This window comes from Eriocheir sinensis, chromosome 8 (genome assembly GCF_024679095.1).
Source record: "Eriocheir sinensis breed Jianghai 21 chromosome 8, ASM2467909v1, whole genome shotgun sequence".
In the NCBI taxonomy this organism is placed as follows: Eukaryota; Metazoa; Arthropoda; class Malacostraca; order Decapoda; family Varunidae; genus Eriocheir; species Eriocheir sinensis.
The window spans coordinates 2883509-2897962 of NC_066516.1; the positions used below are offsets into that span (position 1 = coordinate 2883509).

Here is a 14454-nt window from a genome sequence, read left to right on the forward strand (position 1 = left end):
GAAGAGGGAGGGAAAGCAAAGAGGAAGTATTTGTATACCTTAAGAGGAAGGGAAATGAAAGAGAAAATACTTATATACTAAAGGAGGGAGGGAAAGGAAAGAGGACTTACTTATATACTGAAGGAAGGAGGGAAAGCAAGGAGGAAATACTTATATACTGAAGGAGGGAGGGAAGAGAAAGAGGAAAGACATATACTGAAGGAGGGAGGGAAGAGACAGAGGAAATACTTATATACTGAAGGAAGGAGGGAAAGCAAGGAGGAAATACTGATATACCTTAAGAGGAAGGGAATGGAAAGAGGAAATACTTAAGTACTTAAAGAGTGAGGAAAGCAAAGTGGAAATACTTATATACTGAAGCAGGGAAGGAAAAAGGTTAGGAAGGGGCGGGATGTTTTCTTGGAGTTTAGGCCGATTAAAATCAAATATTCTTCTGGAGTTGACGACCGATTCGAGTTTCTGTTTGACTTAGCCGAGGAATCCTGGCCCGTGGAGTTTTGAGCGATCAGGGGCCAAGGATCCCCTCGCCTTCCCCCAAACACCCCTGTAACACACCCTGAGATCCTGACCGGCACCCCCACCCACCCACACTCTCTCTCTCTCTCTCTCTCTCTCTCTCTCTCTCTCTCTCTCTCTTTCACACACACACACACACACACACACAGACACACACACTTCGGAAACTCAACTTTATTCTTATCTTTTCTTGTGTTTTACAAGTTAGAAATTAGTTTTCAAAGTATGGCATTAGCCCTGAGGAATAACAATAGCAAGCAGCTGCCACTCCTCCTGCGCCAACACTAGAAATAAAACAAAGAAACGACTACAACCACAGTTCGGGCCGTCAAAGGATACAATTAGGATTTATCTTCAATATTTCCACGTTAGTTGTCAAAGCGACGTAATGAACAGGCGCCGCCGTCCCCGAGCGAGCCAGCTACAGGTCGCCCAACTCCAGACCCTTCTCTTAGTTTTAATGAGGCAGGGAAACTCAACTGTCTTCAGCCTTTTTAAAACTCATCCTTTTCGTCTCACGCCAGGACAGTTATAACGTAACCTTCCTTCCGCACAGCAATAGTAGTATTCGAACACCTCTGTCGTGAGTGAATAGTTGCGTTAACTACGAAATGACAATCGTTACTTTTATTTTCAAATTAATCAAGTCGTCGCTTGTTGTAGTGTCCCTCCCCCCACCCCCTTTTCAGCCCACTTTTCTAATGAGGCCGCCCTGTGAAGGAAGCCAGTGAAGGGAAAGACTTTCGTGTGTGGCGAGGCTCATGATATTGTTAAAAAAAAGGGTCATCAGGAACAATTTTTTCTGTTTTTTTCTTTTTCCTTCGGTTCCCCAACAGCACCATTATTGCTGCCATTTTTCCAGCACTTTCTCCGTCCTGGCCCCATTGTTAAAGACTTGGGCCACCTGAATTCGCTGATGTCATGTCCGCACCTTTTTCACACAGTCTGCAGTACTTGTCTTCTTCAGGGTGCCAGGCCTTTCCTGCCGTCCCCGATGCAAGGGCTGCCAAGTAATTTTAGGCTTTCTAAAACTCCGAGGCCTTCTATTTTTCCTCTTTCCGGCACGGAGGGGAGGGATATCAGCAGGCCCCGAAGTTTGGAATTGGTTTTCTCACCGTTCTCCGGACACCAGGGAACCGAGGCGCCAGTATCAGGCAGCCATTCCACGTATTCAAGTCTGCCCAAAACTTCCTCTGTACGCGAATGAATTGTCCTCTGAAGTATCGTCAATTATTCAGATCAGCATCATACTTTATATTTACCTGGACCAACAGAAGCATTATGATTCAGGCATTTGAATTATTGTTTCAAATTCATGCCAAAAAATAATGGCACCATAGACTAAACGCCTCCCCCCCCCAACACCGCCGGCCCTCCGCCACTACTAACACTTTCCTCCACTCTCCCCTTTACCAAAGCACGCACATTCCACTTCCAGGTCCATACCGGCTGTAATCTTCGTTAACGACCGAATTGCTGCACGGAAGGGACGAAAAAAGGCGTTCCTCGCCCCATTAAGCGCCGTTACGTCCATTGTTTAAACAGAAAACTTGTTTTTCTTTTGTTGTTGTTTTCGCTGTTGTTCTTGCTGGGATGATGCTCGGCGGTGGTGCGGGTGTGGTGATGCCAACACACTGTGAAAGACAACGGTGCTGATGATGATGAGTATGAACGTGATGATGATGATGATAAATAATAATCATAATAGTGTGCTGGTGTACTAATTTATCATACTAATTCTGGTGATTTCATTGTTGGTGAAGGTGTGGCAGTAACGGTTTCTGAAATTATATCAGTGTGACTGATTGAAGCAAGGGTGGTGATGTTATCGGTGATGGTGGTGGTGGTGGCGGGAGTGATGATGGTAGAGGTAGTGGTAGTTCATTGTAGTAGTAAGGAAAACGACGGTAGTTTGGGTAGTATAGGTGATGATGGTGGTGGGGGGGGGGTTCTTTTTTTTTTACGTCTTCGCCTGTAGCGCCGATATGCTTTCTTCAGGGGCCTGGTGGTCGGCCCAGGCCCGTCACGGCACAGGCAATTTTTATAGTGGCGCCATTTATGCTTGGTTCATGCTGCCCCCTGGAACTCATTCTTGATTCACTTGGACGGTTTCTTCTAGAGTCGGGGTTGATGGGTGGTTTTCAGGACAGCATGTGGGTAGTCTTAGGCCACTCGGCGGTGACTGAAAAATCCCAGGTGGTAGCGGGTGGATTCAAACCGACGTCATTCATGTCGCGGTGAATACGGAGCCCGCACGCTAACCACTCAGCCACCGCCTTCCCAAGTCGCAATAGTGGTGATAGTGAAAGGGGTGATGGTGGTGGTGGGGGGGAGTGATAGTGGTATGATGTTGGATGGGGGTGACAGAGGTGCTGGTGATGGCGGAGGTGGTAGTAGTGGAAGGTGGAGATTGTGGTGGTGATGGTGACTCTGCTTGGTGATGGTGATGATGGCGGCGGCGGACTAGGTGGTGATGAAGGTAGTCGTTGCAGTGATGGTGATGATGGAGGAAGTGATAGAATTTGATAGTGGTGATGGAGGTGGTGATGGCGGTAATGGCAGTGGTAGTGGTAGTGATGGTGGAGGTTGATAGTGTTTGGTGATAGTGGGTGATGGCGGTGGTGGTGATGATAAGGATGGTGGTGACGATAGTGCTTGGTGGTAGTAGAAGTGTTGATAGTGACGGTGGTGGTGAACGGTTGTGATGGTGAATGTGGTGGGGGTTATGGTGATTGTGTTGATAGTGGAGGTTGTGGATGGTGGTGGTGTTGGTGGTGGTGGTGATGATGGTGGTGGAGGTTGTGAATGGTGGTGATGGTGGTGGTGGTGGTAGGTTTAATTGGTGTTCATTCCAAGTATTTTTCCATCCCTCTTCCAAGCCTTTCTTTCCCTCAGCCTTGTCAACTGTAACCTCTCCTCTACCCATCCACCTGCCTCCACCTCCTAAATCCACTCCTTCATACCCACCTCCACTCACTCCTCTCACTTCCTCCATCTGGCTTTTCCATATTCATCGCGCTTTCGTAAAAATCCACATAGTACAAGTCTTTTTTTTTCATTCTCTCTCTCTCTCTCTCTCTCTCTCTCTCTCTCTCTCTCTCTCTCTCTCTCTCTCTCTCTCTCTCTCTCTCTCTCTCTCTCTCTCTCTCTCTCCACCCCTTTAATACACATTCCACCTCCTCTCAAGAACATTCCATCTCATCCACACCATTCCACACACAGAGTTCCACCCACATAACGTTGATGCCCTCTGACTCATCCGTTGCATCCACTTTCCCATACCAACTCCTCATTCAAGTCCATCTCTCCTCTGTCCATTCTACACAACCATTGCCATGAGTTCCACCTATCCACCTCTACTCCAAACCAGCCTACTGCCTCATCTGTCTCATCCACCCCTTGCACATAAACTTTCCCCTCCCACTTTACTCCAATAACTCCACCATTATCCACCCCATCCACTTCATCTGCATCTGTTCCTCCTCTATCCCCCTTACTTACCCCTTCCACCACCCTTCCACCTTCTCGCAGTAATGTAAGCAGGCTGGGAGAGTTAGGCTGCAGAGATCTATTCCTCGTTTTTTTTCAGCTCTGGTCTTGATCCCCTCACCCATTCTACATCCTGGACTACTCAATCTCTTTCTCCTACCTTACCATCCTCCCTATCCTCCTCGTTCTCTTCCTTCTCCTCCCTTTCAAATTTCCTTCTTTTTTTCAAGTTTTTCTCTCCCTTCTTCCTCGCTAGACCACACCTTTACTCCATCCCTTCGTCCTTCTCCTCTTTCTTTTAATTTTCCTCCCTCCTCATTTTCCCTTTTTTTCTTATGTTATTCTGCTGTCCGTTCCCCCTCGCCAGACCGTTCCTTACAACTCTCTCTCATCCCTCGTGTTCTCCTCCTCTTTCCCTTCACCTCCCCCTCCTATTTTCCCTCTTTTTTTTATCAGTTTTCCCTCCCTTTTCTCTGGCCAGACCATCCCTCCTCCTCCTCCCCTTCGTCCCTCTCCTTCTCCTCCTCCTTCTCCTCCCCCCACCCTCTTTTTCTCTTTTTTTCTAGTTCTCCTTCTCCCTCGCAACATCCTCCCTCACACCTCCCCTTCCTTCCTCTACTTCTCTTCCTTTTCCTCCCTCTCCTTTTCGCCTTTTTACAAGTTGTCCCTTTTTCTCTTCCTCCCCCTTCGTACACTTTCTCTTCCTTTCCCTTCCCCTCCTCTTTCTCCCTCTTTTTACTTGTTTTCTTTCCCTACTCCCTCCCTTCTTCCCTTTCCTTCTTTTCTTTCTCTTCCTTTTCCTCACCCTCCTTTTCGTCTTTTTACAACTTTTCTTCCCCTTCTCTCCCCCTTCCTCCCTCTCCTTCTCTGACTCCTCCTCTCCCATCTCCTCCCCTACTTCTTTTTTCATCTTTTTATTATAGCTCTCTTTCCTTTCGATCCTTTCCTCCCTCTCCTTCTCTCACTCTTCCTCTCCCTTCTCCTCCCCCTCCTTCTCTTTTTACTAGCTTTCTTTCCCTTCTCCCTCGCCTCACCATACTCTAGCGTCCCCCCTAATCAAGAGTGAAGGGGGATTTTCTCGGGCAATATCTCGCGGACTTTTCGTGGGGATTAAGTGCAAAGTCAGTGATCTCAGCGCGGGCGGGGAAGACGGATTTCTATGGGGGATTCATAAAGGAAGTGAGATTTACTATGAAAAGGGGAATCTTTATAGTGATTATTATGAATGTGAAAGAGAGAGAGAGAGAGAGAGAGAGAGAGAGAGAGAGAGAGAGAGAGAGAGAGAGAGAGAGAGAGAGAGAGAGAGAGAGAAGGACAGACAGACAGACAAAGAGACACACACACACACACACACACACACACACACACACACACACACACATAGATCGACGATCAAGAGCACTTGCTCATGTCGGGAGGGTACCTGCCGGCGATTACGAGTCCAACACGTGATCAAGCCGTGGTGAATTACACACACACACACACACACACACACACTGGGGGACCGGCTACACCACCTACCAGGAGGCCCCGCCCTGCCCCTCACCACCCTTCAGGCCCGCCACCAACACCTCCTCCAGCAGTTCGCAACTAAACTCCTCCACCACCCACGACACAGGAACCTGCTCCTCACGTAACTCCCGCTCCCCGCCACAATGTCCGACACCACAACAAGCTGCTCCCCATACGTGCGCGCACTGACAGATATAAGAAAAGTGCAATTCCAACAATAGTGAATATCCTCAACACATAGACACTTTACTCTTAGGTTCATTTTAAGTGTGTAATTTTAGAATGATCTCCCTATATAATGTGTATCTTTTCAGCTCTCGAGCTGCTTATTTCTAAATAAACCGTATATTATTATTATCATTGTTATTACTATTATTATTATTATTATTATTATTATTATTATTATTATTATTACACACACACACACACACACACACACACACACAGTCAAACAGACAGAAATACAGACAAACATACAAAAACAGACAGACAAACAGAGAGAGAGAGAGAGAGAGAGAGAGAGAGAGAGAGAGAGAGAGAGAGAGAGAGAGAGAGAGAGAGAGAGAGAGAGAGAGAGAGAGAGAGAGAGAGAGAGAGAGATCGGATTTGGCGGCGTAGGTATCATTTTTCTTTATTTGGGAGGGGGCAGTGTCAGTTCTGTTGGTAAAAATAAAAGAATCCGAATTAAAAAAAAAATACCTTTTGAAAAATTGACTTTCAAAAGGAATCCTTGTTGGGTGAGCTTTCGTCGAGGTTCTTCATATTTTTGCTTCTCTTTTTATGGCCAAAGACTAAACAATAATCCGTGAGTTTATGCACTTCAGAGGGAATACAGTGGAATGCCGAGGATGATAGGAATGAAACGTTTGCTTTGCTCTTTTGCTCCTCTTTGTTTGTTTGTCTGTCGGTCTGTCTGTCTGAGTGTCGGTTGGCCAGCTATATTTTTGGGGGTACGATCGTCGGTCTGTATGCAATAATCTTTTCATTGTCGTCCCCGTCGTCTTCGTCTTCGTCTTCGTCTCTCTCTCTCTCTCTCTCTCTCTCTCTCTCTCTCAATCTTTCTAATTCTTCTACTTCTATTATAACAACAACAACAACCACCACTACTACTACTACTACTACAACTACTACTACTACTACTACTACAACTACTACTGCCACTACTACTACTTAAAAAAAGCTAGAATTACCATAACACCTCAAGTACACTCCTGGGCGAGCTCTTCTAGCTTGAACGAGGCTTTTTTTTATCTGACGATGGGCGTTTGAGAGAGAGAGAGAGAGAGAGAGAGAGAGAGAGAGAGAGAGAGAGAGAGAGAGAGAGAGAGAGAGAGAGAGAGAGAGAGAGAGAGAGAGAGAGAGAATTACATAGAATTACATAGAAAATCAGACCACACAGACCCCATGGTTCAGACTGGGTGGTCTGTCCTTAAACCTACTAGTAAGTGAATCTACACTGATCAGAAGGCTCCAAAAAGCTGCTTTTCTACTCTAGTTAATATTAAGTTGAAGGAAGTGACGGTCGAGCTTGTTTTTAAAGGAGTCAGTCGTGTTACACTGGACCACTGACGGTGGGAGCTTATTCCATTCTCGCACTACAACGTTGGTGAAGAAAAATTTGGTGCAGTCTGAATTTACTTGTCTACATTTGAGTTTTATGCCATTGTTCCTCGTTCGCAAAGTGTCATCGATCATAAACAATTTTGTTCTGTCTACATTCGTGAAACCATTAAGTATTTTAAAACATTCGATCAGTTTTCCTCGGAGGAGACGTTTCTCAATAAAGAACATGTCAAGGGTGGAAAGCCTTTCTTCGTAGGATTTGTTGCGCAGGGAAGGGATCATTTTTGTTGCCCGACGCTGAACACCTTCTAATTTAGCAATGTCCTTTGCATGGTGAGGAGACCAAACTGTACCGCAAATTCCAAGTGGGGTCTGACTAAACTATTGTAGAGCGGAAGTATTACATCTTTATTCTTGAATAAAAAAATTCTTTTAATGAATCCCAACATTATGTTCGCTTTATTTGCTGCATCGATGCATTGATGTGAGAATTTGAGGTTTGACGCGATTTTGACCCCCAGGTCCTTAACGCATTGAACGCTTGTGAGTTTAACGCCGCGCATTTCGTAATCGAACTTCTTATTTCTTGTTCCGACTTGAAGGACCTGGCACTTGTCTACGTTAAAGGGCATCTCCCATCTATCCGACCGAGCTGAAATTTTGTCCAAATCCTCTTGAAGACTTTGCCTGTCTTCGTCAGTGAGAACCGAGTTTCCAATCTTTGTGTCGTCTGCAAATTTACTAATGCGATTATTGAGTCCAACACCCGAGCCCTGAGGGACGCCACTAGTGACCGGCGCCTACTCTGAGTTAAATCCGTCAATCACCACTCTTTGTTGTCTGTTGCTCAACCAATTCGCGATCCATTGATTTACTTGACCGTCAATACCTATTTGCTTTAATTTATAAAGTAATTTATGAAGTGGGACTTTATCAAACGCTTTCTGGAAATCAAGATAGACTACGTCCAATGATTTGGTTACGTCATAAACTGAGAAGAGGTCGTTATAAAAGGTCAATAAGTTTGATAGGCAGGATCTTTTGTTACGGAAGCCATGTTGTGAATCCCCAATTAATGAGTGGCTTTCGAGGTAACTCACAATTTTGTCTCTAATTATGCTCTCAATTAGCTTACCTACAATTGAAGTTAGACTAATGGGTGGGTAGTTACCTGGTATTTTTTTGTCTCCTTTCTTAAAAATCGGTGTCACGTTAACCTTTTTCCAATCCGAAGGGACGATGCCTTGTCGCAAGGACATATTGAATACGGTTGTGAGGGAGGAGACTATTTCGCTCTTTGTTTCTTTAAACAGTATAGGATATACTTTATCGGGTCCGGGACTTTTATTTGTTTTAAGTGAATGGAAAGCTTTAAGGACTTCATCGGTTGTTATTTCAAAATTAGGCAATGCATGCTCGAGATTTACATTAGTACTGGTGCTGGTGGTAGCGGGAGGAAGACTGTTAGTATTAAACAACGAGGAAAAGTAACTGTTTAATAGGTTTGCAATGTGTTGGCTGTCAGTTATTAGTGCACCGTCGCTGTTTGTTAAAGGTCCAATTCCACTTTTGATCGCCTTTCTGTTGTTTATGTACCTGAAGAATGATTTCGGATTATTTTTACAGTTGGCTGCAATATTTTCTTCATATCTACGCTTTGCCTGACATACTTATCTTTTTTACTCGTCGCCTGGCATCGTTATAAAGTCTAATGTTTTCGGGTGTGCTTTGTTCTTTCTTTAACCTGTAAAACAATTTTCTCTCCTTGACTGAGTGTTTAATTTCGCTATTAAACCAAGGTGGGCTTTTATTAGCGTTAATTCGCTTCTCGCACAAGGGGACGAATGTGTTCTGCTGAGTGAGTAAGTGATTTTTAAAGCTTAGCCAGGCTTCCTCTACATTGCCGTCATCTGTTAGTTTTTGTCGGATTTCTACGAAGTTAGCTCTTTTGAAATTGGGCACCTTTACTTTATTTTCAGTCACTGATGTTTGAGCTCTAATGTCGACGCGCACTAATTTATGATCGAAAGAACCGAGGTGTTCTCCTACCGTGACATTACTGACTAGGTTATTTTGGGTCGTTATAACAAGGTCGAGTATGTTATTTTGTCGAGTTGGTTCAGAAACCATTTGGCTTAGATAATTTTCTCCTAGAAGTTCGATCATTCTATGTGACTCGCCTTCTGTACCTGGCAGTGTCGCCCAGTCGATATGGGGGAGGTTAAAGTCTCCTAATATCAGTGAGTCGTTGTTATTAAGTGACTGCCTTAAAACGCTGTACATTTCAAGGTCGTCATCGAGTGATTGCCCGGGACGCCTCTAGGTGACAGATATGATTAAATTGACTATTGCAATGTTTACTCGCACGCACAAATGTTCAACGTTACTGTCTCTTGGTGTTTTGTCAGTGGGTTGCAAATAGTTTTTGACAAAAAGGGCGACGCCAGAGAGAGAGAGAGAGAGAGAGAGAGAGAGAGAGAGAGAGAGAGAGAGAGAGAGAGAGAGAGCACCAGGTTCTATTGGTTCGTGGCTTTACCTGAACGCAAGCAATGTTATGATAGTGTGGGGAGGACAAGTGTACTGAGGGAGGGAGAGGAAGTAAGGGGAGGCTGGGCTGTGGGGAAGGGGTGAAGGTTATAGACCATGGTCCACCTAGTTGTGTGTGTGGGCAGCCGAATGAACTAGAGAAAGCAATAGACGGGAGGGGAAGGAAAGGAATGCAGGTGAAGAAGAAATGAAATAGTATGGAGGAGGAGGGGTTGGTGCACAATTAAAACGGTGGATGTAGCTGTGTGGGGAGAGTGAAGGTAAGGTATCAATCCATCAACGTGTCTATTGTTGGAAAAGGTATGAGTAAGATATGAACGTAGAGACAACAGGTGAAGGGTACGTGGAACAGCGTGGATGAGGAGGGCAAGGTAAAGAGAAGGGGTCTATTCTCTTAACCTTGGAGGAGGGGTGGGTGTGGAATTGATTTGGAGGATGTAGTTTTGCGAGGGGAGTGACGGTTAGATATAGTAACCAATCAACGTGTCTGTAGGGGATAAGTGTATCAGAGAAGGATATGCACTTGAAGGAGAGGCAGAACAGGTGAAGGGTGCGTGAAACAGATGAAGAGTGGTTGCGTGAAAATGATACGGCGGATATATAGTTGTGCGGAGTGAAGGTTACATACACTAATCCATCAGCGTGTATGTGGGGGATAAATGTGACAGAGCGAACATGAAGCAGAGACGGAACAGGTGAAGGGTGCGATAAACAGCATGGATGAGGAGGGGTGGGTGTGAAGTCGATACGGCGGATGTAGTTGTGCGGAGTGAAGGTTACGTGTGCTTATCCATCAGCGTGTATGTCAGGGATAAATGTGACAGAGTGAACATGAAGCAGAGGCAGGACAGGTGAAGGGTGCCTGAAATAACAAGGATGAGGAGAGTAAGGGTGGGTGTGATATCCTGGAAACGAGTAGGAGGCGGAAAAGTAGATTGGCTTATCCACCGACACGTATAATATTAGGAGAGGAAATGGACGGGGCAAGGCAGGGGCGGAGCAGACGAAACAGCATTAATATGTAAGGTGTGGGTGAGCATGATACGGTGCACTGAGTTATGTGGGAAGAATGAGGGTTAGGCCGCTCGTGTTGGGGAGCAAGTGTATCAGAGGCTTAAATGAAAGGGGGAGAGAGGGCTGGCCAGGTGCAGGGCAGATGAAACAACTTTAATGTAGAGAATATGGCTGGGCTTTGTAGGAAGAGGGAAGGCTAGGCAAAATAGTTCACCAATGTGTAGGGAAGGAATTGTACGAGCGGAAAAGAGGAAAGAGGCTAGTCTAAAAGTATTTTGCCAGATTTTTAAAAAGTCATATTAGTATCTTTTAACAGTTATGTGGCTAGTTTGGCTTTTTAATTCCATTTTAGAAAGGAATTATCTAGCAGTGTTGGATTTTCACAGTTAAGTCGTCATTTTAAAAAACGTCTAGAAAAGTTAAATAAAAAACAACGAAACCAATTAACCACTCTTTAAAACACGGCTCTTAACAGAAAAATCAGCCACATTGTTGGTGAAGACTAATACCACGTTTAAAAAGTTCCGGCAGAAAATCAGACGAAAATGGACGGGGGAGAGAAGCCAAAGCTAGGCCACAGATGTGTAAGAGAGGAGATGGACGGGGAAAGAATGCAAAGTTAGTCCACCAACAACGTATTAGAGGAGGAAATGGACGGTGGAAGGGGAGAAGAAGGCAAACCTAGTCCACCAACGTATTAGAGGAGGAATGGACGGGTTAAAGAAGGCAACGCTAGTCCATCAACGTATTAGAGGAGGAATGGACGGGTTAAAGAAGGCAACGCTAGTCCATCAACGTATTAGAGGAGGAATGGACGGGTTAAAGAAGGCAACGCTAGTCCATCAACGTATTAAAGGAGGAATGGACGGGTTAAAGAAGGCAACGCTAGTCCATCAACGTATTAGAGGAGGAATGGACGGGGGGAGAGAAGGCAACGCTAGTACACCAATAACGTATTAGGGAAGGAACTGAACGGGGAAGAAAAGGCAAGGCTTGTTCAGCAACGTATTAGGGAAGAAAATGGACGGGGGAGAGAAAGTAAAACTGGACGGGGAAGAAAAGGCAAAGCTAACTCATCCAACGTATTAGGGAAGGAAATGGACGGGGGAGAGAAAGTAAAGCAGGTTCACCAATGTATTAGTGGAGGAAATGGACGAGGGAGAGAAAGTAAAGCAGGTTCACCAATGTATTAGTGGAGGAAATGGACGGGGGAGAGAAAGTAAAGCAGGTTCACCAATGTATTAGGGAAGGAAATGGACGGGGGAGAGAAAGTAAAGCAGGTTCACCAATGTATTAGGGAAGGAAATGGACGGGGGAGAGAAAGTAAAGCAGGTTCACCAATGTATTAGTGGAGGAAATGGACGGGGGAGAGAAAGTAAAGCAGGTTCACCAATGTATTAGTGGAGGAAATGGACGGGGGAGAGAAAGTAAAGCAGGTTCACCAATGTATTAGTGGAGGAAATGGACGGGGGAGAGAAAGTAAAGCTGGTTCACCAACGTATTAGGGAAGGAAATGGACGGGGGAGAGAAAGTAAAGCTGGTTCACCAATGTATTAGTGAAGGAAATGGACGGGGGAGAGAAAGTAAAGCTGGTTCACCAACGTATTAGGGAAGGAAATGGACGGGGGAGAGAAAGTAAAGCTGGTTCACCAATGTATTAGTGGAGGAAATGGACGAGGGAGAGAAAGTAAAGCTGGTTCACCAATGTATTAGTGAAGGAAATGGACGGGGGAGAGAAAGTAAAACTGGTTCACCAATGTATTAGTGAAGGAAATGGACGGGGGAGAGAAAGTAAAACTGGTTCACCAATGTATTAGTGAAGGAAATGGACGGGGGAGAGAAAGTAAAACTGGTTCACCAATGTATTAGAAAAGATAATGGACGGGGAGGGGGGGGGTGGGAGGCAACGCAAGTCCACCAACATGTTAAGGAAGGAAAGGACGTGGGGACAAAAGGCAAGGTTGCTATAGGACAGTTGGGGCAGCATGGCCGTGAAGGGGTGTGAATGGGAATGATATGGCGGAAGTGTGAGAGCAGCAAGGTATTGTAGGAGAATGTGTGTGAGGGTTATGATGACCTGGGCGCTGCTACGTACGAGGAATACACTCAAGTTTTTCGTGTAAGTAAATCTGATTGGCTGAACGTAAATTGTTTATCCATTAGCCGAATACATTGGTGTGTTTGTTTGTTTATTTGTTTGTTTGTTTGTTTATGTGTGTAGTTGTGTGTGTGTGTGTGTGTGTGTGTGTGTGTGTGTGTGTGTGTGTGTGTGTGTGTGTGTGTGTGTGTGTGTGTGTGTGCTTTCATCTATTCCTTCTTACTAATTTGTATTTTTTGCACAATTAGTCAAACTTGTAATTTTTCGTGTTTTAATTCATTTTCATATGCATACATGAATATATGAATCAAATGATGATGATGTGTGTGTGTGTGTGTGTGTGTGTGTGTGTGTGTGTGTGTGTGTGTGTGTGTGTGTGTGTGTGTGTGTGTGTGTGTGTGTGTGTGTGTGTGTGTGTGTTTGAGCGCTCGCACTTCACCTATAGAGATAGCATCATATACTACAACCAACCCAACACAAGGAAGCACGGTATAAGACACACACATTCACAGACAGTTTGGCCTGATATTGTCATGGCTTATTTCAATGATACCGAGCTACCAACTGATTGATTTGCCCAATCAAACCCTCACTTACATTTTTTTTACAAACAAAGCAACAGTAACAAAGTCTCGCAGCTACGTAAACACTCATCACTGTATTTCCTAACTTCTAGTGAAGCTAAATCTGTTTTGAGAAGTTTATTTCATTATATATCTGTAGCATCTCCCTCCTCCTTCCCTGTTTCTCTTCATCTTTGTGTGTTTAATGATAGCCTTGTCTTGCGTTACAGAGAGCTATACGTGGCTCTCCGTGTATTAGCAAAAGCTCACGGTGCGTGCAGTGAGGTATAGAGGAACATGAACCGACACAGAGGCGTTATTTTCACTCCCTAGGCCTAGTACTGGCAAGAAGCGCCCAGAGTCCGTACAGGCTCCAATTACGACTATTTCCCAAGGACACAAAGGAGATTGACCAGGTCCTTACGAGTGTTTTTTCCCCGTTTTCGGCGCAGAAACCGTGTAAAACTAACACTAGCATCACAAAACAGTCCATGGAAATCGCAACAACTACAAGAGGCTTTGAACAAGGCGTACAGAGGCACCGATACGTTTGAGAATACGGATCCTACTGTACGAGAATATAAACGGCAAAGTTGCCAGATTGTCTTACTCAGCCTCTTATATTTACCGATTTCCGATCCAAAAACTGTCACGTGGACCCCAATAAGGAGATTCACTTATAATTATCGTTAAAATAGATAATTCCTGATGTTTCTTGGCAATAGTTAGGCGTCAGAAACCGGTAAATACTATGGTCTGAGTACGACAATCTGGCAACGGTGATAAACGGTTTGAGAATACGGAATCCCACAACGATTCAAAATCTCATACATGAAGCAGGATGACATATTAGGAGACACATCCAAGACACAGCCACAAGTAGACATATGTAGAACTCCTCTTGCACCCAGAAACCGTATTTTGACCCCTCCCACGCCCCCTTCTTCTCCCCTCCTCCGAGCATGCGGTGTCCCAGCTCTCAACAGTCCACGCCCGGGGAAGGTGCGAAGGAGTGTTATCTCGCCTCATTACCTCGCCCCCTCAAATCCTCGCTAATCACTCCCTCTTCAGTGTAATTTGTCTCTCTCTCTCTCTCTCTCTCTCTCTCTCTCTCGTAATATCACGCCAGGCACTTTATTTTTTCCCCCAGTC

General features: G+C 45.0%; 1 protein-coding gene across 1 annotated transcript in view; it reads left to right on the forward strand.

The window, feature by feature from the left end:
* The window catches only part of LOC126995329 (DBH-like monooxygenase protein 1), a 93621-nt gene that overhangs the window by 59687 nt on the left and 19480 nt on the right, over positions 1 to 14454 (forward strand). The gene's annotated exons all lie outside the window — the stretch shown is intronic.